Source organism: Castor canadensis, chromosome 10, assembly GCF_047511655.1.
Source record: "Castor canadensis chromosome 10, mCasCan1.hap1v2, whole genome shotgun sequence".
Lineage (NCBI taxonomy): Eukaryota > Metazoa > Chordata > Mammalia > Rodentia > Castoridae > Castor > Castor canadensis.
The window spans coordinates 64,162,437-64,179,956 of NC_133395.1; the positions used below are offsets into that span (position 1 = coordinate 64,162,437).

Sequence of the window (17,520 nt, forward strand, 5' to 3'; positions counted from 1 at the left end):
CAAGATTTACAACAATAGAATCTTATGTTTAGGCTTCAATAATGCAGATCATAGCCCTTGGTAACTTCTTCCAGATAGCTATTCAAACTAAATCTCTGTCCCACTTAAAACTCAATCTTAACTGATGGTACAAGTGTTATCTTCAAAGAAAACCTGTCAAGTCCTGTAAGAATTAGGAGTCTCTCATGTTTGTATATGATTGAAAATAAATCCCTGACATTTCTTGAGCCTTTATCTCATTTAATCATACAATCATAAGATGTCATCATTATAACCATTTTATAGAAGACACTGAAACTTATAACAAGAGAGAATAAGGTTAGATCTCTAATTACTTGCAGAGCCAGTAATCAAAACTTTGTCTTTACAACATAAATTCTTTCTTGAACCAGTACATTTTAAATGCCTACCCTTAAATTTGCAAAGGATGAATATGAATTCATACACTATTTTTTTCTCTTTTAGAAAAAAAGGATTTCCTAGCTCTGTCCACTGAAAAGGCCTAGAAACAATGCCAACTCAACAGTGATCACTCCTTAACCCCAGACTTCCTTCTCCTAATCAAAACTCCAATTTCAGTTGGACTCTAAGTGATCCATGCACAGACCACAGTTTTCTCACTGCCTTGTAGTTTAGTGTGGCCAAGTTCTAGATAATGGACTTCTGACAGGAACTGTCATATATAAATTTTAGTACTTACTAAGCATATTAGGAAGCTACCTGCCTCCAGTCTTTACTACTTTCCCATGGGTGAAATCTAGTTGCAGGGTGTGTTGTAAAACCAACATCAACCATTCAGAAAAAAGCAAAGACAGCCACAAAATAGAAGGAAGCTGGGACCATCTAGACCATAGCAAAACCATCCTACTACACTACCAGTTGTGTCTCAAAGTGAGAGGAAAGGCCTTCTATCTTTTTAAGCCACTATTATTTTTGTTCCAATCACAGCAGCTAAACCAATACCCTAAAAAATAAATAAATAAAATAAAATCTACATTACCAGAAGCTTTTCAGAATCCTGGAAGATTCAACTAGATACTTGTCAATTTGTTTTTGTTGCAGAAAAAAAAAGGCACTGTGCCACTGTGTTAAGGGCAGGAATGCTTAGCATGCAGGAGGCTCTGGGTTTGATCCCCAGTCATACACATACACACACACACACACACACACACACAGAAGATGCCAGGTGCAATGGCATGCCTAGCTAGAGAATAGGAATAGGGAAGATCATGATTAGAGACCAGCCTGCACAAAATATTAGCAAGACTCCGTTTCAACAAAGAAGCTGGGAGTGGTGGTACACACTTGTGATCCCAGCCACATGGGAGGCCTAAGTAGGATGATCAAGGTCTCAGGCAAAAAGTAAGACCTTATCTAATAAAATGAGCAGAAAATTGTGGCTCTCTTGGCAGGGTGCTTGTCTACCAAGTGGGGGGCCCTGAGTTCAAACCCCAGCACTGCTAAAATAAAAAAAAATTAAATAAAATGACTAATTTTGAGCATACAATAGGAGGACTGAGGTCCAAGGCTGGTCCCCAAATCCCTAGCTGAAAAACTAAAGTAAAAAGAGCTAGAGGCATGGCTCAAGTGATAGAGCACTTGCCTAGCAAGTGCAACAGTCTGAGTTCAAATCCCAGTACCACAAAGAAAAGATTGATTTTGTTATATGAATTTCACCTCAATTAAAAAGTCTACAGCCAGGCACCAGTGGCTCACATCTGTAACCCTGGCTACTTGGATTAGGAGGATTATGGTTCAAAATCAGCCCGAGCAAATACTTCATGAGATTGTTATCTTAAAAATGTTCAACACAAAAAAGTGGCTGGCAGAGTGGCTCAAGTAGTAGCGCTGCCCAGCAAGTTCAAACCCCACACTACCAAAAAAAAAAGCATACAAACCACAGCAAAATCAAAGTACTTTATCGACTCAGTTAAGGAAAACTCCCAGAAAGAAAAACAGAGATAGACAGAGGTAAGAGAAAACAAATTTTTTAAATATAATGAAGGATCAAAAGTAAATTAAAATACAATGAATATATATCAAAAAACTAAAATATAAAGTAAAAAGGGATAAAAAGAAACAAGAGACGTTGAGAGAGGAAACTGTCAAAGAAATAATACTTCTGAAACAAAGAATATGGGTTCCAAAATTGAAAGGGCTTTCCAAATATCCACAGAACTGCAAAAGAAAAATACCATGTTGAAGTTATAAATTATTATATAACAATGGGAAGATGGGTGAAGGAAAGGATAAGAAAGTTAATTCTTCATGTTATATGGTAGAAAATATCAACCAATAATAACCACAAAAGAAAATGTAAGCAATAAAAGCATGATTTCTAAAAACAGAAACTCAAAGTAAGGAAAAGATATGTATCTGTTTCTTGTAATAACTAGGGCATGGCCATACTAAGCACACATTCTGCAGCTGAAGTACTCCCTTCACCCTCATTGTAATACTCATTTCAGAATGTCAAGCTTAGGTGATAAAATTATATGACTTAATTTTTAAATTTATTTGTACAATTAATTTGACTAAAAAATGCAATTTAAAAAAAGGACATGTATTCAGAAGTTATTAGGTAAGTAAAAGCAAACAAGACTAAGAAGAAGTCAAGAATGTCAGTTAAGGGCTGGCAGAATGACTCAAATGGTAGAGCACCTGAGTTCAAACCCTAGTACCGCAAAAAAAAAAAAAGAGTAACAGTTAAGACTGTGAGTTTGAAGCCAGCCTGGGCTACATAATGAGACCCTATCTTAAAAACAACAAAAAGGGGCAACTAGGCAAATACTATCCCCACAAAGAAGATTTATTACAAGTTCTGATTTGGATATGTCAAGTTTGAGGTACCTTTTAAAAGATCCAAGTAGAAATATCTAGTGCACAGTTGACTAGATGGGACTGAAATGAAGAAAACAGCTGTAGACTTTGTGTGTTATTAGCCTATCAATAACAAAGCCATGTACGTATATGATAGCACTCAAAGAAGCTTGTAAGAAACAGTGGCCAAAGATAAAAGCCTGAAAGCAGCTTATTTTAAATGTTTAAAACAAACAAACAAAAAACTTCAAATACTTTCTTAGTATTCAAGTATACATAACTTTGGTAAGTTTTCAAACTTACTCTATTCCTTTTGAACCTTCTAGAAGATGTCATTCATTCATTTTCCATTCCACAAGTACTTATAAAAAGGCCTATCTATCTATATCCAGGAATTCAAAGAAGCACAGGAAGGAGGCCTTGCTCTCCAGGAGCTCAAAGTCTAATGGCAGTAGGATAAGTAAACAGGTAACATGATTCACATAAGATCCAGCAATAAGAACTAAATTCTAGGAGTATAGAGAAGAAAGTAGAACAAATATTGAAAAGGTACACAGGAAGTATCGTCTGACCAGTATCTCAATGTAAATGAGCAGGTGTGGGGAATAGAAATGTGGGAATAGGAAGCTTTCCAGTTACAGAACAGGCATTGGTAACTGAGAGTGATGTCCTCAGGGAACAATGGGGACAGTTAAGTGTTGGTAAAGCATTTAGAAGCAGTATAAAGTTAATAAACCACAGAAAAGGTTGGAACTGAATCATGAAAGGCACTTTGTGCTGCTAGGGAGGAAAGATATCCCAAGGTCAGAAGAAGAGATTCAAAACTCAATTAGAAAGATAAGAGCTAGCAAAACAAATCATATGAATTTGTTTATAGCTGGAAATCCATACATACTGATGGATGAATGAAGCCATATGAATGTGGGAATCTGCCCAAAGAGTACAGCAGTAAAAAGGTGAAAGTATAACTTTTACCAATAACATTTAAGGAAAAGCAAACAAACTAAGGTCAAGAAAAAGGATTAAAACAGAATAAAAAAGCTAAAAGATAGCCAGACAAATCTAAGCACAGAGGTCAAGAGAAGTTTTAAGAAACAGTATCCAAGCTGGGCATGGTGGTATATGCCTGCAATTCCAGCACTCAGAAGGCTGGGACAGGAAGAGTATGACTTTGAGGCCAGCACTACATAGTGAGTTCATGGCCAGTTTGGGCTACATAGTGAGACCATGACTCAAAAGAAAGCCAAAAAAGAGTGTTTAATACTGCTAGCAAAACACCATGAAAAGACAAATTAATAAGCAAATTTAGATTTAGAAGTTGAAATTATTATTGGCTTTACTAAGCGAGTAAGAAACCAGATTGTAACACAGTAAGTAGTAAAAAGGAGGTCGGGAATGGAGATGCTATCAGAAATTATGTAATTTCTAAATTTATTATAAAAGGAGATAAGATAGAGAGGGAAATAGGCCATGCAGGAGTAAAGACAACATTTTTTCCCATTTGTTTCATTTCTTTAGAGTGTCAGACACAAGAAGGCAGTTATGCAACCATAATTTCAAAACATTTTCATCACCTGAAAAGTAACCCCATGTGCATGAGCAGCCTCCTCTTACCCTTAAGCACTTAGCAGTCGCTTACTTCTGTTACTATGGGTTTTGCCTATTCTGGACATTTAATTAAATGGAATCCTTCAGTACATGGCCTGTTGTATCTGGCTGATTTCACTTAAGAGTGTTTTCAGTTATTTATTCATACTGCAGCAAGTGTATCATAATTTTATTCCTTTTTAAAAGGAGGAATAGTATACATTGTGTATATACCGCATTTTGTTTATTAGACTCACAGGTGATGGACATTTGGATTGTTTCTACCTTTGGCTATTATGAATAATGCTGCTGTAGCATTCATTCACAGGTTTTTTTGTGGACACAAAAATTTTCTTTTCTCTCTTTTTTTAAAAAGATATATATCCAGGAGTAGAATTACTGGGTCACAGGATAGCTCTAACATGTAGCTTTGAGAAAGTGCCCAACTATTTTCCAAAGCAGCTCCATCATTTTACATTCTTTTTGGCAATGTATGAAGGTCCCAGTTTCTCTACATTCTCACCAATATTTGTTATTGCCACCTTTTTTTTACTATAGTAGGTAGGAAGTAGGATCTCATTATAACTTTGATTTGTACTTCCCTAATGACTAATGGTACTGAGCATCTTTTCATGTGCTTGTTCAACATTTGCATGACTTTGGAGAAATATCTAATCAAAATCTCTGATCATTTTCAATTGCATTATTTTGTCTTTGGGTACTTTAATTATAATAGTTATTTATATATTGTGGATGTAGGCCCTTATCAGATAAATGATTTGTAAATAGTTTTTCCCATTTTGATACTATCTTTTCACTTTCTTGACTATATCCTCTGAAACTCAAAAGTTCTTGATTTTGATAAAGTCCCGTGTATCTATTTTTTATTTGTGCTACTAGTGTCATGTCTAAAAAAGCCTAATCCTAAATTATGAAGATTTGTATCTATGTGCTTCTAAGAGTTATAGAGTTCCATATCTTACATTTATGTCTTCAGTCTATTTCCATTTAATTTTTGTCTACAGTATCAAGTAGGGGATTCAACTTCATTCTCATATGAATAATACTCAATTGTTCCAGGACCATTTGTTAAGGTTATTCTTTTCTCACTAACCTGTCTTGACTCCCCTGTCAAAAATCAACTGACAAAAAAAATGCATGAGTTTATTTCTGGATGCTCAATTTTATTCCATTGACCTATATAATTAGCCTTATGTAGCACAGTGCCGTTTTTTCCTTTTTGTTTGTTTGTTTAAATCCCACACTAAAGTGTGGAGCAATAGACTTGAAGAAAAAGAAAAAACCCAGTCAAGTCCCAGTTCTGCCTCTCATACTGGGAATCAGCTTTCATCATTTTCCTCACTGTCACAGAATTGAGAATGAAGTGAGATGATAAACTGCCTTGTAAACAAAAGTTATACAATTAAGTTTATACACTTTCTTAATGATTCAACTCAACCTCATATATTTTGGCAGCCAGGAACAAAATAAAGTAACATAGCAAGAATCCTTCACAATCTATTCCTGAGAAACAGTGCCTCGACAAATACGAGTCCCTCAATAAATATTTATTGAATGAAATTATCCCATTTCCAATTGTTTTGCACTGTTTATCCACTTTCTATGACTGTTAAGATTATGAAGACACAATTTATATATTTAAAAGCATCATACCTGAGTTCTTTCCTTACCAAGTATTCCTTTGAAAATATATCAAGTAAATTTCACTATTTCCAACTTTTTAGAAAGCAAATTAAGCACTAAAGAAGGCTCTTCTCTTAATAAGGAAAGGAAAATTATGAAATTATTAAAGTTGAAGTAAATTCTATAAATTTTACAAATTCTGTAGTTGGTAGTTCCTACTGTTATACACCACAGTTGCAATACATACCTTCCAAGTTTAAAATTAAAAAATAATGTTTTATTCAGTTGCAAAGATTAAGGTAAATATTTGCTCAGAGGAAACAGCAATTACTTGGCAACCAGTAACATGGAAATACTAATAAAATTTTGCCCCATCAAATGGTAAAGTCTAATTTTTAACAACTTTATTGAGGTATAATTAATTATCAAATTTCATCCACTTTAAGGGTACAGTGCAATGATTTTTATGAAGTTCAGAGTTATACAATTATCATCAGTATACAGTTTTAGAACAGTTTCAATACCTTAAAAAGATTCCTGTGCCCATTGGTGGTTAGTTCACTCTATCCCTAGACAACCACTAATCTACCTTATGTTGATTCCATCACAATTCCATTTATATGGAATCACACCATATGCAGTTTTTTTCATCTGTTTTTAATGTTCATGTTGTAGCAAGTTAGCAGTTCATTCCTTTTATTGCTAAATATTATTTCAAGTTTCTATGTTTTAGTCTATCATAAATCAGCCCATAAACAATTATATCCTCTTTTATGAGGAAAGAAAATCAGGTGACTTGCCAAAAAAATCCACTCCCATATATTCTATACCATTGCCACTATATTTCTAAAATGCAAATTGATCATTTTCTCCTCTACTAAAATCTTGCCTGGTTCCACCAACCTGTAAGGCAGTAGTAGTCCAAGCTCCTTAGGAGAGCAAACATGTATAGGCCATACCAATCAATCCATTTCATTTCTTGCTGCTTTTGTCTTGAACACTTTGCCAGCTACCAGTACTGAGGTACATAAGGTTTCCCCCAAACTCCTTTCTAACACCTTTATGCCTTTGCACACACTATCTCAAAAAGTCAAAGTAATCTTCCAAAAGTCCATCTGGGGACATTTCCCACAGTCAGCTCCTGCCTCACTTTCTCAACAGTACCCATCAGCTTTTACTTTTTACACCATGATCTAACGTTACCTAACTCTCTTACCAAACTTATGACCTAACACCTAATTGTGTCTGAACTTCATTGCTGTTCAGTAAGTATTTGTTAGATTATACTGAGTACCTTCTGACTACTATTGATATTCTGCCCATTTTATTAAGGAAGATCAATTGCATGGACACAACCCACTCTAAAACTGATATGGAAAGGACCTAACAGAAGTAGTCCAACACAATTCCAAGGTCTATGGCAGTGATCTACAAAAGAGGGAAATTTCAGGGTTCAGCAAACTCTGGCCCACCAGCCCAATCCAGTCAAAGCCTATCTTTGTAAATAAGATTTTATTAAACACAGCCATCGTCATTCATTTAACATATATGGTTGCTTCTGTCCTACAAGAGCAGAGTTGAGAATTCTAACTGACATCATGTGTATTGAAATGCCTAAAATAGTCACAATCTGGCACTTTAAAAGTTTGCCAACCTCTGGTACACATCACAATTTATGTTGTGAAGGGAGAAAATTTCAGAACCTCTTTTGGATATATTTTTCATCTCACCTTTTTTAATTTCTGTTTTTGTATATGTTTTCTAATATAACATCTGTACAACAGTGATATATATAGACATAGATTTTTTTTTGTCAGTACTGGGGATTAAATCCAGGACCCTGCCAACTCCACAAGCATTCTGCCACTGAGATACACACCCCCCCCACCCAGACCTGACATACATGCTATCTAAATTTAAAAACGTATGCACACTGGTAATGGTACATGCCCATATTATTTTTTACTAGTAAAGGTGGCTCAAATAAAAAAATTTAAAAATAAAAGTAGATCTCAGGACAAGTTTTGAGTCTATTAAACTTAGCACTCAAGGTTATTAATGAACAGTGAGTTCTGTGTTTCAAATCACAGAGAATGTGACAATTAAAACTTTTCCAAATGGAAATGCTCAAAACATCTCTTAAGACTCTTTTCATGATGCTAAAAATGTTATTTAAGTGAAGCAGGTAGTAGTACTAACATTCTTTAAGCTGCATGCAATGAAATATGAGCCACATAAACATCTAAACCACTTCAAAGGTAGACAAGTTTTTCTTTGTTTCTGAGACAGGTCTTGCTATATATATATAGCCCAGGCTAGCCTTGAACTCATGACTCTCCTGACTCAGCCTCCTTAGTGCTAGGATTACAGGCATGCACCACCACACCCAGAATAGCTATTTTTTAAAGTTTATTACAATAGACAAGTCAAAAGTAAACGTGTCCTTCCAACCCCTGAAGCAACTGCCTGATAAATATATAAACTAAGAGAATACCTCATTAGTTAAATTTTTTTATCTTTTTCTCACTAACAAGTTAATATAATTTTGTGATCAAAGAGTTGCTTAGCTACAATAGCAATGCTACGTCTGACTAAGAGAACAAATACTAAACTGAGGCTCTGAAGAGCCCAGAAAATAACGAAAATTCCTCCTGCATAGATCTTAACTCAGAATTTGGGGTCTGATCATCATCAACAACTTTATAAGCTTAAAATTAATTTACCAATTGAACCTGAACTTATCAGGTTAAGTTTGTCAGTCTACATTGAATCAGATTCTCCAACAAATTGTCACAGTCCCCAGAGAGAACTACACTCTACTCTGCTCACCTTTAAGGCTTTTTCTGAGGCCTTCTGAGATGACTAGCATCAGACTTTTGAGGAAGGCTAGCCATTAGACAAGGCTTTTCCCCACGATCTGACTGCTTGAAGTGACATCCAGGATCAGGTCGATCCTGTATCCAGGAATCACGACCCTCCCTGAGGCACCAGTCATCATGAGACAGTCAGTGCACTTTGGCACTTCTTGAAAACCACTGGGCTGCTCCTTTAGCTGAAAGGAAAAAAAACATCAAAACCACAACAAACAAAACAAAGGGGGGAAAAATCAGTAATTCAATCTGAAAAGAAAGAGCGTGGGGAAAAATACAGCCTTGTCTAGATCAAAATACAGCCTTGCTTTGATATAAAGACTATAGCTTCAAAATTGTTCCACTTGCTATACACAAAGTTGATTCCTAATATACAAATCTAAAAATTTTTAAATCTACTGTATTACGTCCTAAAAGAACAGCTGAAAGTGGAAATTAAAATAGCTATGGGAACAAAACCAAATAAGTATAATCAAGGTATTTATAAATAACCAGCAGCCTAATGCTTTCATGGTAGTGCCCCATCAGGACACCAAACACTTAACATTTTTTCGTCTCAAATTGTAATCTGACTCAGAGGCATTAAATACCCAAAGAGGCTGAATTTAACAGAAAAGTTACAAGGGTGTAACACATTCATTCACACACACACACAAACTCTTGTTCCAACATTTGTTGAATGTCGATGTTAATGCCTGAAATAAGCAATTTTATTTGTTGTTTTGTTTTTGGCAGTACTGGGGTTTGAACTCAAGACCTCACATGTGCTAGACAGTGCTCTAACATTTTCAACTGTCCTCCCATCCAAAATGTGCAATTTTTTTCCCAAAAAAAAAAAAAAAAAAAAAAAAATATATATATATATATATATATATATTTTTTTTAGGAGTACTGGGGTTTAAACTCAGGACTTCAAGCTTGCTAGGCAGGTGCAATACCAATTGGACCATACTCCCAGTCCTTGGCAATTTTAAATAGTCAAGTCATTATGTTCTTAAACTAAAAATTTTTTAAATTAAGATGATAAATTCACAGAATGAGTTAGGTTTATTTATTTAATCTGCCTCAAAATAAAAATTCTAACTATCAGAATCCAGAGATAAAATAAGGCTCATTTCCTTTTTAAATATTTTTCCTAAAATAAAATGTTAAAAGGCAAGAAAAAGGGCTGCAGGCATGGTTGAAATGGTAGAGCACCTGCCTAGAAGGTGCCCCCAAGTAGCACCAAAACAAACAAATAAATAAATAAATGAATAGTAAGAAACAGTCCTTGAGCACTGAGTGTGTTGACACTTGCTTTAACCCCAATACTTGGGAGGAATCAGGAAGATCTCGAATTCGAGACTACTTAGTGAGACCCTATCATCAAAAAAAAAAAAGAAAAGTCTTTGAAGGAATTATTCTAAAAGTGGTTCCTAACTCTTTTAAAACATTCTTGCCCTAAAGGTAATAATATTTTGTCTGTCAATTATTTTACCTTACTTTCTTCTACTTTATCATATTATGTCCCATATCGCAATTAATGATACCAGCACCCACACAGATACCCAAGTCAGAATCCTGGAAAAACTACTAGACCATTGTGTGTGAGGGGGGAGAGGGATTACTGTTGTTTTGCTTTTTTGAAAATATGATTAATAACTATAAGCTGTATGTGGTGGCACACACCAGTAATTCCAGCACTAAGGAGTCTTAAACAGAAGGATTGTGAGTTTCAAGCCAGCCTAGCTACACAGCCAGACTTTTTCAAAAAAAAGAAAAAGAGGACTGAGAATGTGGTTCAAGTGGTACAGTGCCTGCCTACCAAACACGAGCCTTGAGTTCAAACCCCAGTATCGTAAAAAAGGAAAAGAAAAAAGAAAAGCATTCATAAAAACAGAAAAAAGCCATGAACTTCTCCCCAGAAAAAGACAATGCTTAGATATGATTTAAAGAAATTCACAGAAGCCAGCTGAAGCCCAAGTATAGACTCCCAAGTTCAGAACCCCCATGAAGCACTTTGCTTTTTTTCTCTCCTACCTACTAGCATATCATCTTTGAAAACCTGCCTCATGTGCCTATCCAACCTCTACGATTTGTCGTCCTCTCTAGCACTACCCTTCAATCTCTCTTCATTCACCTGGTTGGCAGAGTAACCTAACTAAAATACAAACATTATCATGTGATTGCTTAAAATCTTCAATATCTCCTCTGCAAATATTAACAAAAAGAAGCCCTGTTACGGCAGTATCACATATCACCTGTCCTCTACCCTGCATTTTTAAGCATCCACTCCTACCTATACTTTTCATACTCCAGTCATACAAATCATAATCTACTACACTGTTCTCATGTCTTGATACTTTAGCATATGTTCCTGCTTTCTAAAATGTCACGGCTTAATTCCGTACTCTTCTGTTAACACTTAGCTCCTTTCTTTATGACCTCTCAGAACCTTCAGTTTCTTTCTGTCATGAGATTTCTCAATGTACTACAAATGCTTATTTACTTGCCTATTTTCAAAGACAGTATGATTTCTAGAGGTAAGAGCCTTGCTTAATTTCATCTTTGTGAGCCCAGTACCTAGAATATAAAGATGGTGCTGCCACCATCTTTATAACCACAGCTATTATACAACACAGGGAAATTACTGCTGAAGTAACCTAAAATATACTTCAACAATTCAAAATAAGAATTCATTCTAGAAGGAATGAATGAATTTTAGGAAACTCCAGAAAAGTAAGTATAACTATCACCAACTCTTTATAAATTGCCCTCATCAGGGTTAGGGATATATCTTAAATGATGCTAATTACGCAAACATTCAAACCAAGAATTATAGCTTAGTAAAGATACCAGAATACTAATATAATCAGTTGGATAAGCACTCTTAAGCCAAAGACAGCAAATACATGGCTGCATGTATGAATTAGTTACTCCCTACTTCTGAGCAGGTGGTTTCCTCCTCTATCCCATCTTACACTCAAATTCTAAGTCTTCAATACAACACACTATAAGCAATAACTTCAGATTGACTGATGTTGGCACAAAACCCAATAATCTATTCTAAACCTTATCAACAGATTAGAAATGATCCCATTAAAAATATTCATGGAAGGCCAATTCCACAACCCTTGGAAACTATTCCAAAGTGTGACAATTCTAAAGGTCAAAAATTATTTGTATCTTAAAATAAGCTGCATGCTGGCCTTGTAAGTCAAAACATTTCTATACTGTTTTATAAAAGTTGTACACTTACACATGCTTTTTATGTATTTTATATTTGCAATTATATTGTATTCTAAAACTTAAAAGTTTTCAAATTTGATATACATCAGAATCAACTGACACACTTTACCAAATACCGATTCCCTGTTTCCTGCCCATTATCAACCGAACCAGAATTAGAGCTGAGGCATGTATATTTTACAAAGCACACTAGGTGATTTTGATCACCTAGCCATTTGAAAGCTACTATTGTAACTATCACAGTCTATTTATGATAGAGCTAGAATCACACAGTAATGGAAATGTCTCTAAATGAGACTTTCCTTACATGTGTAGAATCTCTTTATTGTTTATTGGTTCTGACTGGCTAATAAACGCAGGTGTACTCTCTGAATAAAACTATTTTGATGTATCTACCACAGAATTCTAGGTAACAGATTACTCCTGTCATGGAGTTTCATTAGAGTGATCAATCAGCATTTCTTTTTAATTACTTTACTGTCTAGAAGCATTCCTTAAGTTATTCTTACCACATTACCTTGAAAAAGTATATTACTGCAAATGTAAATTGGTGAAAATACACTCTATTAAATTTAAATAGTTTGTTAGTTTCTTTGTATGTTTTCTTATATATTTTCAATAAAGTAATAAATGCGATATATACACTTCTATAACACAATAACAGTAGTAAATCTAGGGGCTGAGAAAACAGGGCCAAAGATATGGATAGAAAATGTAAGTGAGCTGCATCCAACAAATTCTTATTAGATGTTCTTAGAAAATTTAATTGATAGACTAATATATATAGTAAAATACAAGTTTAGAATATTTGTATCACAAATCAGAAAGACACTAATCTTGAGATTGTTACTAAGTCCCTAGTAATATCTACACCAAGAAGCTACTAAAAGATAAACATAAAAGGTCAGAAACACATTTACACAGAAGGTTTAATACATACGTTCTACCATATTACTATGGTTATCCTTCAAGATTCCTTAGACATCTTTTTAAAAGAGAACATTCCCCAGAATTCTAAGTGTTTTAAAGTCTTCATATGTGTTTTAAAGTCTTTTTTTACACAATTAAAATAGTTTTGATAGTCTTTGATACATATTTTTGGCAATTTTAGTGAATAAAAATATTTTAGGAGCAAAGGGGCTGTGGTTTCTGCATCACTAAATACTAGAACAATTTTGAAAAATTCTAGACTATCTTTTAATCATTAGCAGGCAAAGCCAAGCCATATTTATAAATCCTTGCTAGTTGAAGTAAAGTCATTTATAGTGACAAGAATGATCCAGAAAAATCACTAAACCAATTCATGTATCAAAAAGTAATGAACTTTTCTATCAACTTTTGAGAACAACTTGAAAAAGACATCAACCTATAACCATTTGAATCCACAGCTAAGATTACTGATATTCTTTTTCTATATACACATGTCCTAATTGAGTAAAAACATCTGCCCAAGAAGTTCAATAAAAGCAGTTGCCATAGTTGACCTTAAAAACATGGAAATCTAGTAAAACAGCAAAAACTTATTGTTACAAAGCCAATAGTTTTTGTCTGTAAATACCTTCTCTAAAATGTTAGTCTCCAGTGCAAACATAATATTGATACAGAGAAGCAGAGGACTTCTTCAGCATACAGAAATCTCAATATTTAAAAGAGAACAGTACTTAGTACTATTAGCACTTTGAAGAAGAGAAAAATAGCTGCTACACTGTCCTGGAATGTCATTCATTACTAAGAAGGTACTGGCAGTATTTCTTCTGGGCTACTTTACTGAGCAATGTAGTTAACCACGTGTTTCTGGAATCAAAGTACAGAACAGTTTTCCATTGCAACCCAGTATAGGAAGATCTTTGCAGGAAATAAAAACCAGAAAATTGTTTTCAATAATTCTAATCACAATTTGGTAATTCTACCAAAACATTTGATACATCAGTAATGCATTATCATGACTTATGAGTGACTTATGAGTATTTGGCCCCAGGTATGTTTATCAACATCAAAAATTCTATGCGAGTAAGGAGTACAGTTTTCCTGTGTATGAAAATTTAACCATACCTAATCCATTCCTCCTCATAAGTGAAAATACTGCAAATACCAATTTTAATCAAATAGCTGTATAAAGGCCAAAGTAACACACATACACTTCCAATCCAGACTGTCATTAAAACTCCTAGGCAGTGTTATCCAAATATAGTAAACTAGAAACACATTTGACACCTTAAACAACAGCTGAGACTTCCATTAAATGAAGCCCAAGCAGTTAGTCATGAATTAATATAAAAATGATCACACGCAGCTCAATATTTTCATCCATAATACACTATTACTCTTCTAACTCATAACACAATGCTAAGTAATGAAGTGTCACAGAGGGCATGGTATTCCTATTATTCTTTTGACAAACAAGTTACAAGAAATTGGATCATTTTGGCCTGTATCTTCTTAGGCAGCTCAAGTCATAATATGAGGCTCAAAACAATTTTCTTTATATATATGTGTATCAGATAGAAACAATGAGCCACAAAGTATATCAAATTATTTCTAAAATCTTTGAATTTAGTCTATCAAAACTCAAATTTTGATAAAGTTTTAACGTGAAGTTCACGTTACACAGAATTTGACATATAAAACTATAAACAAGATAGGTAGCATTAAACTACACTTAGTATGAGGTGAATCCACTTCTTTAGTGCTTCCACCATACCCTTGGCATCTATTTTATCACTCATAAAACCATTTAACAAGCCATCTCCCCATAAGACTGGGAACTTAAGAACCAGAAATCCATCCTGTTCATCTTTGTTATCTTCATTGCCTAGAAATGCTCTGGCCATAATAGTGATTCATGGAAGTGAATAAGAACAAAGTAGCTATGTCATACCTGCATAGAAAGCTAAAGTAGAAAAATAAGAACTCAGATAAATATAAGGTAAAGTTTAAGAACATACAACAGGATCAAAGAGGCATGGGTATATCAGGGAGAAAAATCACTGGTATGGAGAGGCTGATATGTCTTTGGAACTTAGATAAATTTTAATCTAGATTTCAATAATAACAAATGCTATAACCCAAGCGAATCACTTTACTTCCCTGGATCTCAATTACCCCATTTGTAAAATAAAAGATAAGACCAAAAATTAAATTCTGTATTTCTTCATATGCTATGAAGATGATTTGAAAGCACAAGGTTGGTTACTTCTAAAAACAGCACTAAGAACAGATATTATATACCACAGGAGATGACATGACTCTCAAGCGAAGACTATCAAGTGGCTGGAACATACTTATTCATAAGTAGTGATAGATCACATCAACAGTAACCATAGTCAGTCAAAAATTACATACACAACCCTAAAATAGAAATTACTGACACATTCACTCACTCAATAAATATAAAGAACTAAGTTTTGCCACAGGCAAAGGCTAAAGATTTGAAGATAAAGATAAAGTCAAAATTGTTATTCCCTAGTAGGAACTGTAGCAATATAGACCATATATCTACGCACACCTATAACACTGCACATATACACACAAGAGCAACACAAAAAAAAAAGTGTTTATGCATTTCTATAAATTAAAAGGCTCCTTAAAATGAATCACATAATTTAATACTTAGGGTAGGATACTTCACAATATTTTAGCCAAAATTTAGTAACAATATGTACATCTAGGGTACATTCTCTCTCTCTGCCGCCAACAAGACAAGTCTTCTTTTAACATTAAGGACAACATAGGCTGGGGGTGTAACTGTAGTAAAGCACTTGCTTAGCATAAACTAGAATCTGGGTTCAATCCCCATACAAGAAGAAAAAAGAAGTGAAGGAGATCAAAGACATTCTTAAACCTGAACATTAAAACAGCTCATGGACCTATATTCTAACTTCATAATCAAAATAAACCTTTGCCTTAAAATAAATGATCCTTCTGCCTCAGAAAAGTAGCAACAGGAATCAATTTTGAACTTGACTACCAGATTTAATACAACAATGTCCATAATTAATAGTTTTTAAAAATGTGAGCTCTGTTCTCAGTACTATATTAAATAATGTAGAAGACAGAAAAGAAATAAAGGGAGGATCCCTACCCACAGGTAAATCTTCCCAAACTTATTTGCAAGTTAGGATTGAGATATTGTAAGTACACAGCCACACTTCTCAAATATCCTTCCCAAGGAAGTACCTAGGAAGAAAGGTGAGCAATTCCAATATGCACATACATTTCAAGATATTTTGAAACTAGGAGGTCCCACAAGACAAATTTTACAAACAAAACAAAAAACAGATGCAGATATATGGGAACAAAATATATTGCTCCCCCAAAGGCATTTCTACAAAGGCAATAGACACAGCACCTTGAGTGGATAACCTTCCATGTAGAAATGTTTTACAATAGAAAACATTATGTTTCAACCAAAATCATTAAGGTAAAAAACCCAAAAGACTTGTAATTAATACAAAATAAACTTGGATAAAGGCATTAATTAATATCAGTCATATTAAGAGAAAACTAACTTGAGAATTCCAAATCTAAGTGACATTTCTATTGCTTGTGTTTATGGGTATGTATGTCTGTACCTGATTGTGGCAAGATGATGTCAACTAAGTTGACATGGCTATACATGTCAACAAAGTCTAAGAAAGTCCAATAACCCATTTAAGTTTAGCTATCAAGTATGGTAATTATATATAGACTAAAAATTATTTAACTATGGATTATAATGTATCTAAATATTTTCGCTCTATCTCAATGAATTATATCCTAAATTCTCTTTAATATCAACTGCTCAAACAAAATAATTCCAGCTTTCTTCCCCAAATCAAGATCAAGCAATCATAATTCTTTATTGGTCCCATTACTTCATGACAGAATGATACTATATAATTTATAGTCTGCCAAGTGCTTTCATATGCATTACTTCATTTTACACTTTCAACAACCCTATGAAGTAAGGCGAGAATAATATCTTTATTTCACTGATAAGGCAGGGATTGAGGAAAGTTGGGTCACTAATATAAAGCTCACTGTTAGAAAGTATTTGCACCAAGAATAGAAACTGCAAGCCCTACTCCGTAATTTACATTCCACAATATCACACAGAAAATAATTCTAAAACTTATTGAACATAAAAATCTATACTTTTCCCATTTTATCAAACCCTTAGATATTAAAGGAATTGAAAATAAGATACTAAAACAAATGCAAACAGCAAAGACAGCAGTCTAAAAAACATCACCTTTCTATATCAATATACATAAAAAAAATTCAAAAGTAGTTCAACTGCTACAGTAAAAAAATCCCTTTAAGTTTTTTTTTTTATTTATTTACTGTATTCATCCTACCATACCACACACATATCAATTCTGCATAATGCATG

The 17,520-nt window shown here is 34.1% G+C and overlaps 1 protein-coding gene across 4 annotated transcripts in view; it reads right to left on the reverse strand.

The window, feature by feature from the left end:
• Positions 1 to 17,520, reverse strand: part of Ints6 (integrator complex subunit 6) — a 77,233-nt gene that overhangs the window by 35,101 nt on the left and 24,612 nt on the right. Inside the window, exon 1 of one of the 4 annotated variants that reach the window (XM_020166470.2) lies at positions 8,881 to 9,039. The exons of the other annotated variants lie outside the window; for them this stretch is intronic. The gene's annotated coding sequence lies outside the window, so the exon portion shown is untranslated. Of the gene's footprint in view, positions 1 to 8,880; positions 9,040 to 17,520 lie in introns of those variants that run through there. 4 annotated transcript variants of the gene reach the window in all.